The 7,904-nt window shown below is 51.4% G+C and overlaps 1 pseudogene; it reads right to left on the bottom strand.

Moving 5' to 3' along the window:
- Nucleotides 1-299: 299 nt before the first annotated feature.
- LOC119230309 (popy Class I histocompatibility antigen, A-1 alpha chain-like) lies at nucleotides 300-3,718 on the bottom strand (annotated as a pseudogene).
- Between the last annotated feature and the right edge of the window lie 4,186 nt (nucleotides 3,719-7,904).

The following is a 7,904-nucleotide window of genomic DNA, read 5'->3' as shown; positions in this document are numbered from 1 at the left end:
CTAGACTGACCCAGCCACAGGCAGCCTCTATCCACATTCCTGGAGACAGGACTGGCCCAGGTGGTGTCTGAGTCCCTGTGATCACAGGTCCTGCTGGGACAGGTGCTACTAAAGGACAAGGACAAAGCAGGGAGATGATCCCTGAGGAGTGACCACATCAAAGCCCAGGATGTACTCAGCAATGATTGGACACAGGCCCCATCCCCCTTGGCTCCTCACAGCCTCTTCTGCCCCCTCACCCCACCCCCACCTCCACTCCTACCACATCTCCAGAGACTCAGAACAGCAAACCTGCAGTTCTGGCTGGTCGTGAGGTCTCTTTATTTATTCTCAAATTCATATCTGGATTATTACTTTCAACAGAGAAGTGGACATTATTCCTCAGGAAAACACAAAGTACAGGCAGTGGAGGAGTCAAAAAGTGAAGATGAGAAGACTCCTGCATCACTCGGTCCCAAAGGCAGCTGTCTCACACTGTGAAGAAAAATGACCATGAACAAAGTTAGGGAAGTGTCAACATTCTCCACAGTCCACCACATCCTCAGATGTCCCCCTCACAGCTTCCCTATAACCTATTCCCATCCTCTCTGCCCCAGCCCCTCCCACTGCAGGTCCCAGGGTCTCACCCTTAGTGGCTGACAGACACATCAGAGCCCTGGGTACTGTTGCTACCTGGGGAGAACAAAACAGAACCTGGTCAGAGCCATGAGAGATGAGACCACAGGAGGAACTGAGGTGGGTGCCTCCCCCATGGGCTCCATCTACACTGTCCCCAGGGGCTCAGGGATAAACCAATGATCCACACTTACCTGTAACCTGTACCCTAAGTGCAGCTTCCTCTTTTTCCACCTGTGGGAAGAAACATCCTGTAAGACCACAAAAGAGTCGGGCCATGAAGTCTTAAATGAATCCCTAATCTGGCCACAAGGAATGTTCCAGAACTATGCCTGGAAATCCAGGGCAGGATCAGGAAATAAGAAAGATGAGGGGAGATTGGAGCAACCACCTCCTGGAATCTGTCCTCAGCAGGGACCTTCCCCTCTGACATTTGCTGGAGTCAGGGCTCCATCACCAGAATTATCAAGGTGAACAATCTGTGATTCACTTTCATACATGGCTTACAAAAGAGTGAGGAGTAGCAATCAGCTCCAGACTGGCAACACATGTGTGTGGATGGTACTTCCATTACCAGGCAGGACAAGTTCTCCCTGGGACATAAAAGCCCCCAGTGGACAAGATCCCCCACTACCTTCCCTACCTGAGCTTCTTCTTCCACCTCACAAGTGCAGCCACCACAGCTCCTATAAGCACAGCTCCAAGGAGAACCAGGCCAGCAATGATGACCTCAGTGGGGATGGAGGACTGAGGAGCAGGCACTGGAAGGGAAGGGAAGGGAAGGTAATACCCTGAGCCCCAGGCCTCCATCCAGAGACAGGTGAAGTTTTCCAGAAGGGCTCCTGATTCCTCTGCGGCTGTGTCCCCGTCCTTACCTGCTCTCAGGACTTGGGGCTCCAGTAGGCCCTCATGCTGCACATGGCATGTATATCTCTGCTCCTCTCCAGAAGGCACCACTACAGCTGCCCACTTCTGGAAGGTTCCATCCCCACCAGGCCTGGTGTCTACCAGCTGTATGTCCTGGGTCAGGTTCTCCCCATCTCGCTGCCAGGTCAGCATGATGTGGGCAGGGTAGAAACCTAGGGCCCAACACCTCAGGGTGATCTTCTGGTCAGAGGTGGGGTGGTGGGTCACCTGTGTCTTTGGGGCATCTGAGGAGAAGGGTGAGAACACTGTTTGGGTTTTCCTTCATGGAGACTGAAGCAGCCTCAGGTGACCATCCTGAGAATGGACAGGGAAATGCATTTGGAAGAAGCACAAAACCTATAAACCAGCCTGATCTGGGGAGTCTGGGATAATCTGTTTCTTAGAATGGGTAAATCAGGGTAAGAGCTCAGGATAGAAAGATGAAGGTCTCCAAGGGGGAGAGCACAGATTTATGCTCCTGACCTGGGGACTCAAAAAAGCAAGAGTCAGATCTGAAAAATGTTAATTAGACCAAAAACAAGACATAGTGAGAAACTGATGGTCTCCAAGATGGCTGCCAGGTCAAAAGGATCCGGTGAAGGGTGATTTCAGGGCTGGTTTCCCATCAGGTTCAGGAGAGACTGGATTCCTTAACTGTCCTTCAGAAAAAGTGGGGCCCTACAGGCAAGTCTTTCTAGCACAGAATAGGAAACCCAGGAAGTCTCCTCCTCTGTGACCAGAAAGAGGTCTTTTTTTGTTTGTTTTTTAAAGATGTATTTATGCATACAAGAACCCTACAGACGGGGGTGGGGGTGTGGAGGTGTGGGGGGTGTGGGGGTGTGTGGGGGGTGGTGGTGAGAAGATTCACCAGACAGAGCACCTAACAGAACAGGCGGATTGGCTGAAATACACTGCTGAGGGAGAGGTGGCCAAGACAGGAGAGGTCTGCTGGGCCATGTGGGTCACCTCCCTGGCAGGCCCCAGTGTTGTGCTTACCCCCTTAGGCCGCCAGGGAGGCCCCAGAAAGAGGTCTGTGTTCTGACCATTACTCCATTTTTCCCTGGGGTGTCAGCCTGAGGGAGAGCTGAAGTCACGGAGGCCTTGCAATGTCTCTCTTACTTGAGCGCTGCAGTGTCTCCCTCCCTTTTCCAGGAATCTGAGCAGCGACTCCACGCACTCCCCTTGTAGGTAGTTCCTGCAGTACTCAGCCTCTCCGGTTGCCTCCCACTTCTGTCGGGTGATCTGAGCCGCTGAGTCCGCGGGGGTCCAGGAGCGCAGGTCCTCACTCAGGGAGATGTAATCGGCGCCGTCGTAGGCGAACTGGTCATACCCGCGGAGGAGGCGCCCGTCGGGCTCCACGTCGCAGCCAGACATCCTCTGGATGGTGTGAGAACCTGAGCCGCAACCGCACATCAGCCTCGCAGTAGCCCCGCCCGCGCCCCATCACCTGCTAGGAATAAACCTATACTGAAACTGAAACCTCAGAGAAGAAAGCCCCCACCGGCTCGTTCTGGGTCCCGTCGAGGGCAGATGTGGAGTCTGGGGTTCCCCGCCCGTCCGTGGGGATGGGGGTCACGCCTCGGCCCGGGCAGCTCACCCGCCTCGCTCTGGTTGTAGTAGCCGCGCAGATCGTGGAGGTTCGCTCGTAAAGTCTGTGCGGTGCTCTTCACTCTCCGCGTCTCGGCGTCCCAGTGCTCCGCCCCCTGCTGCTCCATCCCCAGCCCCGCCGCGTTGCTGTCGTACCGGACGAACTGCGTGTCGTCCACGTAGCCCGCGGCGAAGAAGCGGGGCTCCCCGAGTCCGGGCCGGGACATCACCGTGTAGAAATACCTCAGGGAGTGGGAGCCTGGGGGCGGGAGGGAGACCCGGGCTGGGGACACGGGGCGGGAGGGGAGGGAGAGGGGGCTCCCCAGAGAGTTAAGGGCGGCGGGACAGAAGGGCCGAGACTCCCGGGGCAAGAGGAGAAGGGGCTGGGAGGGACAGAAAGGGGCCAGGACACGGGGTTAAGGGGGACAACTGGGCGGTGATGGCGGAAACGAGCCATCAGCGGGTCCAGCGCCGCCGCTGCCGCCACGGGGGTCTCCTGCTACCCCCTCCTCAGCGGCGGTTTCCCTCCAACCCGCACTCACCCGCCCATGTCTCGGGCAGGGCCGGTGCACCCAAGAGCAGCAGCAGCAGAGGCCAGGGCCTCATTACCCTCACCTACCAGATGAAAAAGACCGAGAAGGCAGGGTAGAGTCATTATAACCGGAGCTGCGGGAATGCTGATTGGCTGCTTTGGCCGGAAAAGGGAAGTGAAAAACTGGAGCCCAACGTTTACCTTGCCTGATGGGGCACCTGTGTTAGGGGGATAGGATGTCCTGAGCTAAACCCATACAGGCTTTGTGGACCCCACCCCCACTCCAGACTAAAGCCATCAAGACATTGGGAAAGACAAATCCCGTCACCACCAAAGGGAGGGTGGCTGGGACCTGAGGGTGGAGTTAAGCAGCCAGGTTGGATATAAAACCAAACACGTGGGCCTTGGGCTCTCTGGCTCGCTATCGCTCGCCTCCTGGCTTCATGGCTCCTGGCTTGCAGCCAGCTCTCAGAGCGCCATTTGGGATTCCTGATCGGTGGATCTGGTAGGACGCATTTAAAACTTTGTCTCCCACTTTTTTCCCTGAGCTGTACATTTTCTCATTTCCCCTTCCCTTGTAAATAAACCTTTTATTAACCTTTCGTGTGTGCCTGCAGTAGAGCATTGATAAGTCCTTTTGTAACAGGGTGGTCCCCAGGAAAGGGGGAGGTTCCCTGCCCCACCCAAGGGGGGTGGAGCTGAGCAGGAAGAGGAGAAGCTGAAGAAGAGACTGAGGAAGAAGCAGGATGGAGCCAGAAGGAGACCTGGAGGAGGCTCATGGAGCCTAGAGACACGTGAAGAAACTGCGCTTGTCTTTTGGTCGTGGACTGGGTGACACAGATGTGGGTGAGACCCATGGGGAGGTGACAATGGCAGCTTTTATCTTGATGTTGATTTTGCTCTTTTCCTTCCGGGCTTGTCTGGTTGTTTCTGACCTTTTCTGTTGGTCTGCACTGGAAGATGCTTTAGACTTGTGGCAGGCTTTGGGGCCTTGCTCTGGGCCAATCCCATATGGATGGACTTTTACCCACGAGGGGACGGGTAACTTTGGGTGCTTCATTTAGAAACTAGATTATTTGCCTTTCCTATATTGTTTCCTAATTGTATTAAAGTTCCTTCCCATGAGCTTATACAGTTTCATCCCTAGCTTGAATTCTTTCAGTTTCCTTCCGGCCTTGTATTTAAGTAGCCTTCTTCCATTAAATATTACCACCAGTTTCATTAATTTAAATAATTTGATGAAGCCTGGTGTATGGCACATGATTTTACTATTGTGTACATACATGGGTGGTTTACAAGCCATCCCTTTACAGTCTGTGCTTCTGGGTGTTTTTTGGTAATATGTGTAAGCGCCATTTGCTACATTCTTGTTTCTATGAGAGGTAGATGTTCTACTTCACATACTGAAAATGTGCAACAACACATTCAGGATCTTAACTTAGCCATGCAACAACAAATTCAGGCTTTATAACATGGCCATACAACATCAGGCCTTTGAGTTAACTATTAAGTGCATGAGGGATGAGAACCGGAACATCTTTGAGTCAGTTTATAAAAGCATACAAGATCAAGCTTTTAAAAATATGCAGGACCGGATAGAGGCTGCCCTCCATAAATTGGATATGGCACAGGCTCGGCTTATGGCACAGAGAAAGGATAAACCTTCCTCTTTCCATGAGGACTGCCAGCGGGCAGAGTTAGAAGAGGAGGAGCATCATATTTTAAATACTTTAAATACATCAGGACAAAATCCTCTTCCATGTGACAAGGCCCCTCCCATGCAGAACCCTGAGGCTTCACAGCCTCCACTGCCCTCTGGGGAGGACACTAAAATTGCGTCTCCTCCCCACACTAGACTCGGCACCCATTTTGGCAGGAAGGATCACCCTGAGGCAGGACAGTTTCCCCTTCGCCAGATGCCAATGGGTGGCTTGAATGAACATGGGAGACCTGCTGGGTACTTTTGGTGGCACCATCCTTTCAGTACTGTGGACCTCCTGAATTGGAGGAGCTCTGTTCCCTCATACCGGCAGGCTCCTAAGAGGATGGCGAACTTGTTTGCCTCTATCTTCGTCTCCCACCGCCCTAACTGGGCAGATATACAGTCCATGCTGCATACTTTATTAACTCTGGATGAGCAGGGGATGGTATTCAGGAAAGCCAGGGAGGAGGCGGAGAGTCTCCACCAACAGGATAGACAATCCCCAGAGCCAGAGGTTGTTGTCCCAGAGGAAGATCCTGGATGGGACCCTAACAATGGAGGAACAGCGATGTTGGATCTGTATAAAAAATGCTTATTGGTAGGACTGCAGTAGGGAATCCCCAAACAAAAAAATTTTTAACAAAATATTGCAACTCGAGCAAGGAGCTAATGAGGATCCGTCAGAGTTCCTTGAGAGGATTATTCAAACATACACTAACCACACAGATATAAACCCAGATGCCCCAGAAAATGCTCATCTGATCACTATGGCTTTCATTACCCATAGTGCCCCAGACATACAGAAAAAGTTAGCTAAGGTGGACGGCGTCACAGAGATGAGTCCGTCCCAAGTAGTGGACTTAGCATTTAGGGTTCATAATAGAGAGGACAGAAGACCAAAACCTGCAACTATTTTCTTACAAAGAGAGCACAGAACAGGGTTTCAGGGAAACAGTAATGGACAGAGACGTGAACCCCTAGGAAGAAATCAGTGTGCTTTCTGTAGGGAAGAGGGACATTGGAAGTACAGTTGTCCCAGATTATAGGGAAGCGGCAGACGCAATAATTATAGAAGGCAGGATTAAAGACAGAGAACACCACGATATGATGATTCACGTAGGGGTTACAGGAGGGAATATAGGAGGAGTACACCAAGGAGAGAGGAACCAAGGAGAGAGGAACCAAGGAGGAACCAAGGAGGAACCAAGGAGAGAGGAAAGAAGACAAATGTTAGCACAGAGTAGAGGTTCAGATGATGACAGGGAATATGGACAGAGAAGGAATTGAGAGCCCAGTACAGAGGAAAGGAGACAAATGACAGCACAGGGTAGAGCCTCAGGTGAAGATAGGAGGGAATATAGACAGAGTAGAAGGAATCTAGAGCCAAGTGCAGAGGAAAGGAGACAAATGAAAGTTTATGGAGAAAGTGCAGATGCAGAATGGGGGTTCCTGGGGGCTCCACTAGATCTAGAGAAGCCCATTAGAATAACCCCCTCAGATCCCGGGTAACACTCGCTGTGGGGAATCGTCTCATTGATTTCTTGGTGGACACTGGAGCGACATACTCAGTTTTGAATTCAAAATTAACTAAAATGAACAAAGAGACTGTACCAGTCACTGGGATTATGGGAAGGCCACAACAGAAAGCCTTCCTACAACCTTTGGAGTGCCGGCTGGGCACCACACAGCTCCACCATAGCTTCCTATACATGGAAGAGTGTCCAATCCCTCTACTTGGTCGCGACCTTTTAAGAAAGCTCAGCACACGAATTATATTCTCACCAAAACATCAGAGGCTTCACCTACAGGTGCCTCCAGAGCATGCTCTGCGGTTCCAGATGTTACTTACTCAAGATGTTCCACCGAAGGGTGAAATTTTACCTCCAGAAATTGTTGAAAGAGTAAGTAAATGGGTATGGGCTAATGGAACCCCAGGATATGCGAAAATGCAGAGCCTGTAAAGATAGAAGTGATAGAGGGGAGCAGAACCCCGAGGAGGAAGCAATATCCCTTAAAGGAGGAGGCCTTGAGGGGAATTGAGCCAGTATTGAAAAGGTTCCTTCAATCTGGACTCCTTCGGCCCTGCCGCTCACCATACAACACTCCGATTCTGCCAGTGAAGAAACCCCATACAGGCAAGTACCATTTTGTCCAAGATTTAAGGGCCATTAATGACATTGTTTGGGATTTACACCCCACCGTGCCTAATCCCTACACCTTATTAACTGCCATACCTGGTGACTTTGGGTGGTTTTCCGTATTAGACCTAAGGATGCCTTTTTCTGTATCCCAATTGATGTCCAGGATCAACCGCTTTTTGCCTTCGAGTGGCAAGACCCTGAGTCCAAGAGCACTCCCCAGTGTTGCTGGACTGTGCTTCCACAGGGCTTTAAGAACTCCCCAACTATTTTTGGGGAAATATTGGCCAAGGATCTCAGGAAGGTTCAATTAACCAGGGTGTCTTGTTGCAATACGTGGATGATTTATTGATTGCAAGTCCAGACTACAAATCTTGTCTGGAAAATACCATAGTGGTACTGAACCACTTGGCAGAATGTGGCT

The sequence above is a fragment of the Talpa occidentalis genome, unplaced genomic scaffold (genome assembly GCF_014898055.3).
Source record: "Talpa occidentalis isolate TD23 unplaced genomic scaffold, MPIMG_talOcc4v2.1 talOcc4.63, whole genome shotgun sequence".
Lineage (NCBI taxonomy): Eukaryota > Metazoa > Chordata > Mammalia > Eulipotyphla > Talpidae > Talpa > Talpa occidentalis.
Note: the sequence above shows the minus strand (reverse complement) of the source record. Positions and strands in the feature narration are given on the sequence as shown.